The 13,142-nt window shown below is 40.8% G+C and overlaps 1 protein-coding gene and 1 long non-coding RNA gene across 4 annotated transcripts in view; both read left to right on the plus strand.

The window, feature by feature from the left end:
- Window positions 1-13,142, plus strand: part of LOC143362102 (uncharacterized) — a 333,420-nt gene that overhangs the window by 72,192 nt on the left and 248,086 nt on the right. The gene's annotated exons all lie outside the window — the stretch shown is intronic.
- LOC143361986 (uncharacterized) lies at window positions 5,156-6,426 on the plus strand. Its single transcript, XR_013083560.1, has 2 exons — window positions 5,156-5,196; window positions 6,040-6,426. It is a non-coding gene; the product is annotated as an uncharacterized LOC143361986 (long non-coding RNA).

Consider the following 13,142-nt stretch of genomic DNA (forward strand, 5'->3'; position numbering starts at 1 on the left):
ATATCTCCCTAATGTTCTGTAAATCTACTATTTTTCCTTGCCTGGCCTCTTCTTTCGTTTTCTCTGGCGATCTATCTGTCTTTTTGCTTTTTCTAAAAGGGCTTTTTTCCTTTTCTTCTTTTTCCTCACTCTCTCTCTCCTTTCTCTTCTTATCTAGCCATTTCTCTAGTTTCTCCACTTCAGATAGGCTGTTAGACCTGACTCTTTCCTTATCTCCTATTTTTATTAGCTTCCTTGTCTTCTCTCTTCCTTGCTCATTATCTTCCTTTCTGCTCATTTCTTTTCTTCTCTTCTCGTCTACCTTCTTTACCTGCCTTCTTGTCACTGTCTCTGAGCTTCTTTCTTTTCCTGCACGATGGCGCTCGCCCCTTTTCCTCCTTTTTCTCTGTTCACCTTTTTCTTGTCTTCCTAACCTCACTTTCTTCTCCTACTCTCTTTTCTTCCACCTTTGCTCTCCTCACCTTCTTTTCTTCTTCCCACTTCTCCTCCGTTCTCCTCCACCTACTGTTTCACTCCCTCCACTTTCCCCTTAACTTCCACTCTTTGCTATCTCCTCTTTCTCTGCTCTCACACTACAGTAAAAATTCTACTGAAGTCACTGCCGACGTTCCCTACTTATGACACTCGAACACCTCATACCAACTGTAAAATATAAATTTGATCAGAGTGATACTACACCGTTTAAAGTCTCTCGCGTTCCGCATACTTTCAGCGAATGTTCAAACCTGGCGAAACAATAAATTGTAGGCAACATCAAATTAAAAATCAACTGTCGGAATTGAATGACTATTATAATTATTGCACTGCTCGTCGGCGGGGCTGTGAGTAATACTGACCTAACAATTTCCAACGAATGAAATTAAGGATAGATTCTTTTTCTGTACGCCTGGTTCAATGCCGAGGCGAAGGATTGTTAAAGTCTCTAGTCGGATTGAAATTAAATTCGTAAATTACTCGTAAAGAGATTGACGTGGACGAGAAGAGAAAGACCTCGTTAGAAGCACCGAAGGAAATCATTGAACGGCATTAAAACGAGCACAACCGAACAATCAGGGTTGGCTCTGAGGGAGGAGAGCTGGCTTTGACCATTTTTATTCCGTCGGCGCAATATCTTAGTTTTATCGAACCTACAAAGTTCCGGCACCCTCTCTTTGCTCTGTCCGCCATCCCAATTTCCGCGGGCCGTGGGCACCCACAACTCGAATAAAGGACTACATTTTAAGTTTCCGGGACGAATAACTCTTTCAATTATCCATACTGAGGGCGGGGTTCTCTGGCAGGGTGGGGAAGGGTGGTAAACCTGATCTGGTTGAGTTCCCTGTCTTCTGCAACCCCTTACCTTCTTCAACTTTCACGTGCCAAACGTTTAAAATTGAAACAGATTTTTAATCCTTTTTCTTGCACTGTTATATTTATTTTTGTTCGCAGTTTTTTAATAGTTTTAATGTTACCAAAATTTTCAGTAATATCTTTTTGTTAATGTCAAGTTATCCGCCTACCTTGTTCGTGTTTACGTTGAAAAAGTTCGTCCATAATTGGAAGACTTTGATAACACCGTTTTCCAATTCCTTATCGTTTTCAAACTTGTGCAATCAAGCTGCTGTTTAAACTGTGCGAAAAGGTGGTAATCACTAGGCGCGAGGTGAAAGCTTTGTAGAAAAGGTGGTCCGAGAACTATCCTGCGAAACCGCTGCACCTCTTGGACTGTTTATCAGATGGTTTAAATCACGGATGGGAGAATCTTCCCAAGACAGACTTAAGGGGTCACATATTCTCTAACGGTTGAAAAATAAGGGAGATTCGACCATTTTTTCCTTGCACGGAATTGTGTTCCTCTCCAAAATCAATATATACGTTTCAACCTCATAATATTTAAGTAGCATTTGCTGAAAAATTTCAGTAAACATCTCAAACTAGAAGAATATGGCAGCCATTTCTCCAAAGTCCTGTCTTTAAATTAAACTAGACTAAAAAAGTTAGTGGAAAAAACTCAATTTTTAAAAAAGTAACACTTCTCATTCAAACTCAAATATACTAGTTTATTGAAATTTTCAGCTTTTTTCGACAGCTATTTATCTTCAGCTTCAATTTTTTTTAAACGAATATATTCTACCAATCGAACATTCGGTTCATCAACGATTAAATATAATGGTATTGAAAATGTTGCCGCAAAATTTCATCGGAATTGGTTCGGAAATGTTTCAAATATTTCTGGTATTGATTTTCAAAACTTCATTTGGAGAAAAAAACGCATTTAAAGTTTCACCACTACGCAATACGATTGCACTTTCAGAGCTACAAATCCAGCAGTTCCATGAAGTAGCAAATAAAAGTTTGGCAGGATATTCCAGGAGGGTCGTGCTAACAGAATTTTTGAAAAATCTATTCTTTTATTTTACCACAACTGCGTGGCCTGTTGAAATCCTCTCGGGACGGTGAAAACAAAAAAATCTGTTCAAATCGAGGGCCGCTATATGTAGAAAAATAATACAAATGCGGATCACTCGCGACAACAGTGACGTATATAAATATTCAGGGTTTTCGAGTTGTCGATGCAAGAAAATCTTGCTTGTACTTTTTACTGAAGAACACTTCTGTTCGGAATCTTCGTCACGAGCCTGACTCGACGTTACAAGGGAGTGAAGAACACCGAACGTGTAATTGGGGGAAAGAGTTGGCTGGAGGAGTTTTAAAGAGGGTGGGCTGGGGTGGGGGCCTGGTTGAAAAGGGGCGGGCAAAGGTGCAAACCTGATCTGTACGCTTAATATCCTTCTGGGATATTTTAGCAGTTCGTCCGGGTTAGTCGAGGGTTTCAAGTCTCGTATTCCCCGCGAGCCCGCACTTTTCTTAATTTTCGTCCCCTTTTGTTTCGCGGCCTTCTTCGAAGTCTCGGCTCCTTCGATCACGTTCGCGCTATTAAAAAGTTCGGCCCGAGTGCGCCGAAAGCGTGGTCCTCCGCAGCGGAAATAACGTCGCGAGGAATTTCCGCGTGCCGGCGCGACGCGACGCCTGGATTAATAAAATCGGCCGTTGAACAACGCGACAGTTTATTCAAATGGACATTCGGTGGGTCGTGTGAAGGCTCTCAATTTGCGCGGTTAATTGTGTTTGTTGCACAATAGGCGGCGACAACAATGCGCCCGATTGTTTCTGCGAGCATTATGCGACCGGCGAAAGAATTTATTTCGGCGGCGGTTAATCACGAGCATTGAAGCCAGTTTGTTTTCTGCCAGGCCGGCTGATTGCAACGATAAGTTTCGGCGGGAGGAATAATGCGATACCTCAATGGAAGTGGGACATTACCGGTAATTAAATGATCCCCGGCCTCGAAACGTATTTGCGGCGGACCGTAAACTTCGTTATTGGTATAAACTATCCACTTATTTTCGCGAACGATTACATTGGAAATTCGTGCCCGCACGAGCGACAAGTAATTTCGGAATATTTCTGTGGTTCTCGATTCGGTCCGGCAGAATTGGGAAACGTTCGAAATATTTACAGTGTAAGATAGATAACAAGCGTTCAGGAGTATCGACGCTTGCGAATTACAGCGTCGACCACGAAGAACTTCTTGAGAGTACAGTTGAAATAGTTTACAGGCAGAACGTACTATAAATACAGATAAATTTCACCCAATCGAACGGATTGAGATGATCTTAATGCGCGTTCGGGACGTCCAAAGTAGAAACTCACGGTACAAAGCGATTTTCGATAGCTCAAGCTCGGAATTGTGACGAAACATAAAAGCCAGGCACTGCAATTGATAAATCGCGTCAGTTCATCCTTCAAAGACTTCGAAAGAGAGGGAGGATTTATTTCTAGCCTAGAATCTTTCCGACTTTTCGTCATCGACCATTTTCTTTAGTTTTGTTGCTGATAACCTACGAAACGTGCACAGTTGCTCGATAAAAGCAAGTATCTGTATGAATAAAGTAGAACACCTCGCAACTGACTGTGTGAGAACTAACAAGGGAACATATTCAGATGCGAAATCCGATTTTGATGAAACTTATGGGAGCTTCTAGTTCTTTGAAAAATATTTGACACGTATTTTTTTTATCGGCAGACATCCACTTTGTAGGGGTGAAAACAGCCCTCAAAGTTGGGGTTCAAAACCACATTTTTTGAGATATCTCGGAAACCAGAGATCGAAAAAATTTGAATTTTTTTTAAATTGTGTGTTTTTCAATGGGAAATGTAGTCGCGCAAGAAAATTTTAACAAAAGTTTTTTGTTTAAACAATATATTAAAATTTTGATTTTTTTTGCAGTTTCTTTTATTTATTGTTAGTTCATTTTAATGTAAACTTGGGTGTGTGATCTTTGATCCAAAATAGGGGATACATGTTTCAGGATTTTCTTTTTTTTTGCCATTTAACAATAATTATGCATAATGGAAGATAGTCTTGCACCAGGCGTGCGTAGGAAGGAATTCTGGCTTGTTTCATCGAAATATAAGTATTTAGTATAAACGTGTATAGTATTTTAAACAATACCACTGGGTTATGTGTCGTTTATTGTTTTATTAGTAGCTAAAGAAGGTGGCGCAGGTAGCAGCGTGAAATACTTCAGTCAACCACGTTCTAAATAATTCTTTCGTTGGTTTACCCCATGTGGAAGCTTCAATATGGACATTAGGTGCCGTGAACACACTTCTTCGTACACGAGGTCCTAACTGCCCTTTGACTCCTTTCAAAACAATATACAATGGCGATAGCAACTGTCCATCAGCTGAAATTGTGGGCTGGATAGAGTAGCTGTGAGTTGTTAACGATATGGATTGGACAAGAGCACCCGTTTCTTTTTTACCTTTGTGTGAAAGTGTTCGACCAGAGTGCAATTCCAACTGGAACCCACTTTGATCACTATTGAAAATATTGCTTGCGCCATAATTTTCAAAATACCCTTTCACATGACACACAAAATCGTCTGCTGCTGCGGTCAAATCTGTTAAATGGTTACTATGATGGCGGGTAACGAGTTTCATCGTTTTTCTTGATACTATATTATAGTTCTCTTTAAACTTCCACAACCAACAGGACGATGCCTGAAATCCTGCTAAATTTATTGATGAATTTTCGATCATTGCCCACCGTCTCAAAATGTGGTGTACCAAAATTTTATTATTTCTTGCTACAATAAATTTTTCAAGTGTAGCCTTTATTAATTTGTTCTTCCCATCTGTATAAATCTGATTGTCTCTTCAATTTCTTGTATTGGTTTTTTACAGTTTTGAAGTTTAGTGTTCTTCTTCTTCCACTCTTCCAATAATCTACAGCTTTCTTCTTATATTCTAAATCAATGTCTACATATTCCATTTCTTCTGGACTCTCGTCCGGAGAACTTGAAGACGACGGTTTCGATGTTGACGCTGATTCCAAATCTTCTTCGTCTTCGGGAACATTAAATGAAGTCGGTTCGTCTGTTAGGTCATCGAATATCAATTGTTGTTGCGTTTCGAAATTCATGTACCCTGCTTCTCTGTACCTATCAATCAGATCTATAATAATGTGGTGCCAGTTCAATTTCCTTCCCATTCGTGGGTGTTCCCTCGTTATTATTACTGTTATATGTTTCCATCAAAATGTTTATAACGTTCGTCGGATTGACCTTCATGTTTATAAAAACGAATCTAACAAGAAAAATAAACAATCAGCAAAAGTAAAATTAATATAATTATCGGATGTTTTTTTGATTATCGTCAGAAATTATTTGTTTTATGTGGCACTGTTTTAAAAATCCGAAAGAAGTAGCCTTAACTTCTTAATATCCACGTTGCTTTACAAACCGTAATGCAGAAAGACTAATACCACACGTAGCAAAGTGCCCATATTTATACATTCTTAAGACACCTTACGTTTCCCACTCTCTCACTCTAACAACCAATAGAAATGTTTGAAAATATTCGTGTTCTTCTGAAATGCTATATATAACCGAGGTAAAACTGATGTGAGGCATTTGCCACCAGCTCTTTTCAGAGCTACCATAAACGACGAGGGAAACTCCAACTTCGAGGATTCACAGTTTAAAAAGGCTGCAGGTATATTTTGACCGAAGGCACAACGACTGCAGAAATTCACACGCGAATTGGCTATAAAAGTCGGTACCCTTACTCCGCCGCGGTAATTAGCATCGCGTCACGCTGCTACCTGCGCCACCTTCTTTAGCTACTAATAAAACAATAAACGACACATAACCCAGTGGTATTGTTTAAAATACTATACACGTTTATACTAAATGCTTATATTTCGATGAAACAAGCCAGAATTCCTTCCTACGCACGCCAGGTGCAAGACTATCTTCCATTATGCATAATTATTGTTAAATGGCAAAAAAAAGAAAATCCTGAAACATGTATCCCCTATTTTGGATCAAAGATCACACACCCAAGTTTACATTAAAATGAACTAACAATAAATAAAAGAAACTGCAAAAAAAAATCAAAATTTTAATATATTGTTTAAACAAAAAACTTTTGTTAAAATTTTCTTGCGCGACTACATTTCCCATTGAAAAACACACAATTTAAAAAAAATTCAAATTTTTTCGATCTCTGGTTTCCGAGATATCTCAAAAAATGTGGTTTTGAACCCCAACTTTGAGGGCTGTTTTCACCCCTTCAAAGTGGATGTCTGCCGATAAAAAAAATACGTGTCAAATATTTTTCAAAGAACTAGAAGCTCCCATAAGTTTCATCAAAATCGGATTTTCGCATCTGAATATGTTCCCTTGTAAGAAAATTTAATCTTTTACGGCGCGGGCACGAAGCCACGCCCCTGCGGGCACCAAGCCACGCCCCCGGGGGAAGGTTGCACATATTTGTCGCACGCATTGCCACAGCTTCGTGGCCAGCTACTGTTATGCTACGGACTTAGCACAGGGGACTTAGGGCCCCCAGGGTCCTGCAACTTTGTGCCCCAGTGTGTTCTTCGTTTCTGCGCACGATCGCTATAGTGTTCTTGGTTTCGTGGTCTGCAGCGCCTCGTCGAGGCTGGCGATCGTTTTCGCGCATCGTCGAAATCGAACATGCAGATTTCGATTGTCTGCATTAGCTCGCGGGGCCACCTCATGCAAACGATGTCTCGATGACGATCACGTTCGAGTTTCTATTTAACGCTGACGACGTGATCTCGTAAACGAACCGCGCAATTCGCGTAACGTACGCGCGCCCTAAGATTTCCATAATACATGCAATCTACGACGAGCATGCTCCTGCAAGGCCGTGTTAAGAGCCATTTACCCTTAAATTACGATCCATCGGCGGGCGCCAGCTACCAACAAATCGGTCCCGGTTATCAGGCGAAACGAATGTTATGCCCGTGGCGATAGCAGCGCGTGTACCGAAGACATTGATAACGATCGACGTCGATTCACGTTAATTAGGCGGCGCGCTACACGGATAAGGGATCGTGGAAGTCGATGCTAACCCTCGTATCGATAATTGCTGGACTATCGTCGACGAATCGTCGCTTTGAGATGATACCGATAGCCTACCCTTTAGAACTGAAAGGACACTGCAAGGACAACGAGTCAGCGGAGTGGGGGTAGACCGTAACACAGTCACAGTTTGCCACGTAGCTGTGGCAACGCGTGCGACAAATACACGCAGCCTTCCCCGCAGGGGCGTGGCTTCGAGCCCGCGGCGTTCTGTGTATGCTCAAGAAAATCGCTGCCCGTCGGGGAAATTTATTAACTATTAATAAAGTATATACTATAAATAATATATAATATGAATCTAAAAATCTCTATATAATATATATCTATTATATAATATAAATTATTAATGAAGTATATTACGCCGGTGCATAGGAAATAATTAGGAGCGATTACAGTGAACAACTGAGTTCATAAATTATGATTTTTGAAAGGTTCGATTTGCCGCTAGTATGTATAGCTAAAAGAGAGTTACAGTTTTTCGTATTGCGTTGTGCACCGGAGTTTCCGTGTTCCGTTCGTTCCACACGTTCACCTCTTTCGCCTCTGTTAATTGAACGTCGATATTTCGTGATAATGGAGGCAGATATCAGACGATATGGAACGATCTGTTTCGCACCAGCCAGCACCTTTGAGCATTCGCGTAACCTAACGGGAAAGCATATACGTATGCGATATACTCAATCATGGAGCCATTAAAATATCAACGCTAATTAGTCACGCGAAGAGATATATGGTCGGTGTCCATTATCCTCGCTCTAATTGAACGCATTGTTGACAGCCTTTGCCGAAAAAGTCGTGCAATCCGAGGACCGTACGCTGTGATATTTTATACTGCGCTGGCTATTTCGTATTATAATTATAAGTTCCTTAAATGTTTCAAAATAAATTTTCAAGTGTACATGTAATTATTAGTAATAGATAGCTGTATTAGTAATGGAACCACAAAATAGGATACACTTAAAGAGGATATATAAGTGTAGTTTAATAGCGCTTATCTTCCAAGTAAACTATCTATAATTTAATTAGATTAATATTTTGTCGTGTATGCACTTAGAAACGCCGTTCAAATGTGGCGGGCTCCGCGGACGCGGCGCCATCACGCGGCCAACCTACGAGTTAGAGCAGCGGTTTGTAGGTTAGGTTCTCAGTCCAAATCAGTGCAAATAAAGTATGCAACAAAGAGTCAACGTAATCCTTTATTACATCTCCCGTAAGAACACGAAATATTTATTCCTGCACAATGAACATACGGTAAACAAAATTCACGATTCTCCGTTTTTAATATAATCAATCGAACACGGTGAACCCTGAACTGGCAACAAAGCTCTGGAGAGATGACATCGAAACTCTCACTAGGCAATGCATTAATTCATTATACATAACACTGTATTTAGATAAAGTTTGTTGTAACGATCGGAGTTAATTGCTGTTGTACAGTGTCGAATATGATGAATATATTTGATTGGGTTGACAATGAAACATCGTTCTGTCGAGTATCGTCTACACGTATAGATGCGTAGTATTGCAACGACATTACGAGCCATCGCGTGACGAAATTCTGTTTTGCACGCGGAAAATTAATTATCGGCCCGCTGTTCCGGGCAGTTTTATCCGAACGTGAAAGAATTTCGAAAATTTAAACTCGGACAGCTGCGACGCAAACGCGCAGACATTCTCAAACAGTGCGATTTTTCAGTCGCAACTTTTTGCGTTGCAAGCGACTGCTGCACAATCAATTCCCTCTTATTTTCGACTACAAGCCGTGTGCGGCTGAATTATTTCCACGTATAAAGTGTAAATGGCCTTTGTCAGCCCGTGGATCGATCGAACGTAAATTAAATGCTTTGTTTCCCTTTACTTTATACGCGCAGTAGTACGTCTATGGAGCTCGAAGAACTATCCATGAGCCGGGGGAAACGGTGGTAGGGGAATTGGCCAAGTGTGGTAAATAATACTTTTATTGCAATTGAACAATTTCCGATATTGAAAAATTATTGGATAACAAGTAAGGTAAGGGACCCAATTGCTGTGCGGGTATCAACTACTGTGCCTATATTAATTATACATATTTTTAAAGTGTAATGAATATTAGAAAAGAGATATATAAGAAAAGGAAATAACGGAGTTTTGAGTATTTTGTTTCAAACCACGTCGAATTTTCCGCAGTGCTGCAAACAATGGAATGGATCACGTAGCATCAGGATGCAAAATACTCCCAAGAATAGAATATATTGTCCCACATGACGGAGCAGCGAAAATTATATACCAGAAAATAGCTCAAATGTATCAACCCCCTGCAGAAAGCATAGCTTCCTTCAGATACATCCCCGCAAGCATGCTCTGGCATCGAGTAATACAAACACCGCTGGGATTTGAGCGTATACACAGACAAAATCATAGCACATAACAGGCTAGGCACCGCTCCGCAACAGGGAAACAGATAATGTGGTTAACACTTGAAAGTCCGCTCACGAGATTTCTCGTGTTTCCCTTGTTTATTTCGTATCTAAAAATTGTGTTTCTCAGTATTATTTCTGTTTATTTACGTAACAACACACGGAGGTCGCAAGTTTCGGTAAAAAGTACGATTCTGTGTCGACACAATTGAAAATTGAGAAATCTATTATTGCTTCAGGCGAGACGATGCGTGTACGATGAAAACTCATGAAACGGCTATTGGCATAATTTCCGTAATGATAAAAGCCAGCCGAATGGCGCGAAACCACGCTTGGCTCGCGTGTCCGCCCGTCATATCGTGATTTCCATCCCCGGCGGGTTTGTTATTTCGACCATTCCTCTGTCATGATGGAGAAGGGTGCAACAACCCCTGCTTGCAAATTTTCATTGGTCTCGACTCATTTTCACTGCATTCGTGGCCTTCGAAACGTAACTCCATCAACTGTTTTTATTCATCATTGCGGTAATAGGTATACAGTGCTGCCAAAAACTAGTCGACCACTAAATTTCTAATTGTTGATACTAAAACTGTCATAATTCCGTAGGAAAGAATCGTAAAGCAATAAACTTGATCTCATTTCAAAGCTTAAAGCCTCTACTTTCGCAGCGTGGGGGAATAGCGCGGTGGAAGGGGAAGTTAGAGTGGGGGAAGAAGTCTTGATCTGGCAACTATGCCGAGAACAGGGAAGAGAAATACTGTACGGGCGCCATTTCCGCACAGAGTCCCCAGATTAAGACTTGCCTTCCACTCTACCCTTCCCCTTCTTCGCTGCTATTTCCCCAGGTCACGTGACTAGTCTGGTACCGGCAGAGAGGGGGTACACCGGCTGCGTTAGAAAAGAAATTCTCCGGTTTCGTTCAAGTTTATTCGAACTCAGGATCGCTTTAATCCTAGCAGTATCATTCTTCCAAGAACTTGTCCAATCGATCCGCACTATAAACGAGTTAAAACGAACGACAAAGTTAAGACGCCGCGAACAAGGGACTTGATTAAATCGGAAAGAGAGAGGAATTTAATGTTCTCGACGAATTATTTGTCCAAGTTTCTCGGCTGAATACAGATTTTCTTTTTCCACCGTGGATGTAGCTTTCTCAGGTGAATAAAAAAAGAAAAAAAAAAATAGCTGAGGGATTACGGTGTTCATGAATGCATGCTCAAGATAAGAAGGCGAATATATGTGTACGAAGAATGCGTTTTACCGGGGGCGTGCGTATCGGAGACACGGGCTCCTCCCAGAAAATTTTTTCAACGCTCGTCGCGCCTCGTTCGAATTTATCGGGTTCTTCTTCGTTTGAGTTACCATACACCAAACCAATCTGCGACCGTCCCCGGCAAACCTTTTCAAGTTTGACTATACGAACGAGGCGTGATTGGAATTTCCCTCCTATAGCCGAATTTATTAGAAAAAGGAACGTGAGGGGCTTTCCAAGTTTTGATTGTCTCCGTTCGATAGGTCCGGACCAGGTGTAAAAAGGAATCGTGCCAAGTAACCCTTTCTATTTTTCGCCGTTCCACGAAGAGCGCCCCTGTTATCCTCTCTCTGTGCCTCAGACAAATTCGTTTTACTGCCGATGATATTTCTCCTCGCAATTTTTGAATTTCCCGAACTCGAAGCTTCGAAGACGCCGCGTCGCGCCGCGCCGGGCCGAGCCGGGCTCCGGAGGCGTCTCTTTTTATTTTCGTTACCAACGGGACTATGTATACCTAAAATCTTATATTCCTTTAACGATGTTGAAATAACGTGTTCCAGTTCCCGGAAAGTTTCATCCTTACTTTATTAACTTTTTTCGGACATGTTTGTTCGTTTGCTCGACGTTCACCCCGTCGCAAACCAAAACGCAGGGATTTTTATTTCAGTTTCAGCGGGTCAATTTGTTTCGTAATATAACATCTACATTCTGCGCATCTCTATGCGAGATACACGTGTTCCAAGTTCTTATTTTTTTAAATTCGGTTTCGGGGCTAAAAATTCTGAAAAAATTCTTAGACGTGCATTCTAACAGCTAAAATTGTAATCCTGGCGTTGGACTTTTCGTAAGTGCTGGCGTAAATAGTTATGCTTCTTTTCTGTTTGTTTCAGTGGACGTTGTTCGGCGCAAGTTCGCGTATTATGTTCCGTATTGTAATTGTGAAATAAACACGTCCGGAATGGTTTCCCTGTGCCATAATACCCCCTCATTAATGCTGGCTTTATACACCGAACTCTGTAAATACTCGGTCGGTTTCGCTATAGTAATTTCGTTCGAAACTGCTTCTTGGCACACACTGGCCACTGTTGAGGAACACCCAGTCATGTACTTGTAACAAGCACGTTCAGGGTTACCAATTAGACCCTTCGTCGCTTGCATGCATTTCTCGCACCCCTTGAAATGCTATGATCATATTTTTATTGTGTCAACTATTGCCTATCCATCAACGTGCTTCTAATAGAATGGCAGTAAAAAGTGTAGTTCTTTGAATTAATGGTAACGTTGCCAGATTATCTACGTAACAATTAATAATTCATCACTCATAATAAATATGCTTCATTTCGAATCGGATTAATTAAAGTAATAATTATAGCAAGAGAATGCTTTCTGGTTCGGACGTTAATATCGAATTCTCAAAAGCTATCGTTATATTTTAAGTAGGTTCGTTAATCATCGCTCGGAGATGAATGAATATTTCATGGCCGCTGCTATTCCCTCGTCAAGGGAAACAATATTTGTAATGTTTTGTGCAGCGTTTTTGACGCTAATTAAATGTATGATAGCCATAAAATTTCATAACGTCGCTTGCACGAACATGATTTATTACCTCCTAGTCGGCGACACGTCAAATCTGCAGCACGACTACTTTCCAGCCCGTAATTATTGCGTAGTGCACGTAATTAAACCAACAAAATCCTTATTCGCGTAACGTTAAAAACGTTATTCAGGAAAACAGCCACCTGCGCCGTCTGCTTTTAATACCTTGAAAGAGCTACTGCGAGAAAGGGGTCTATGGTGCATAATTTCGGGTAAATAATTTTGCAGAAGGTCGGTAATAGTGTTTGAATTCATCGTTGTTTTCCATGCATTTTTCTATCAAAATGTAAATTTGCATTAAACTTCGTAGACTAGTTACTCAGAACAATTCTCTTTGGCAATTGTTTGGCAAAACTTTCCCAATTTCAATGACCGAAACATACAGGGTGTCCCAAAAATGTTTTATCCCTACCAATCACAATTCCAAGTAATTGTCCCCGGGGATGTTCATTGCTTCTCCCT

The sequence above is a fragment of the Halictus rubicundus genome, chromosome 16, assembly GCF_050948215.1.
Source record: "Halictus rubicundus isolate RS-2024b chromosome 16, iyHalRubi1_principal, whole genome shotgun sequence".
Taxonomy (NCBI): Eukaryota; Metazoa; Arthropoda; class Insecta; order Hymenoptera; family Halictidae; genus Halictus; species Halictus rubicundus.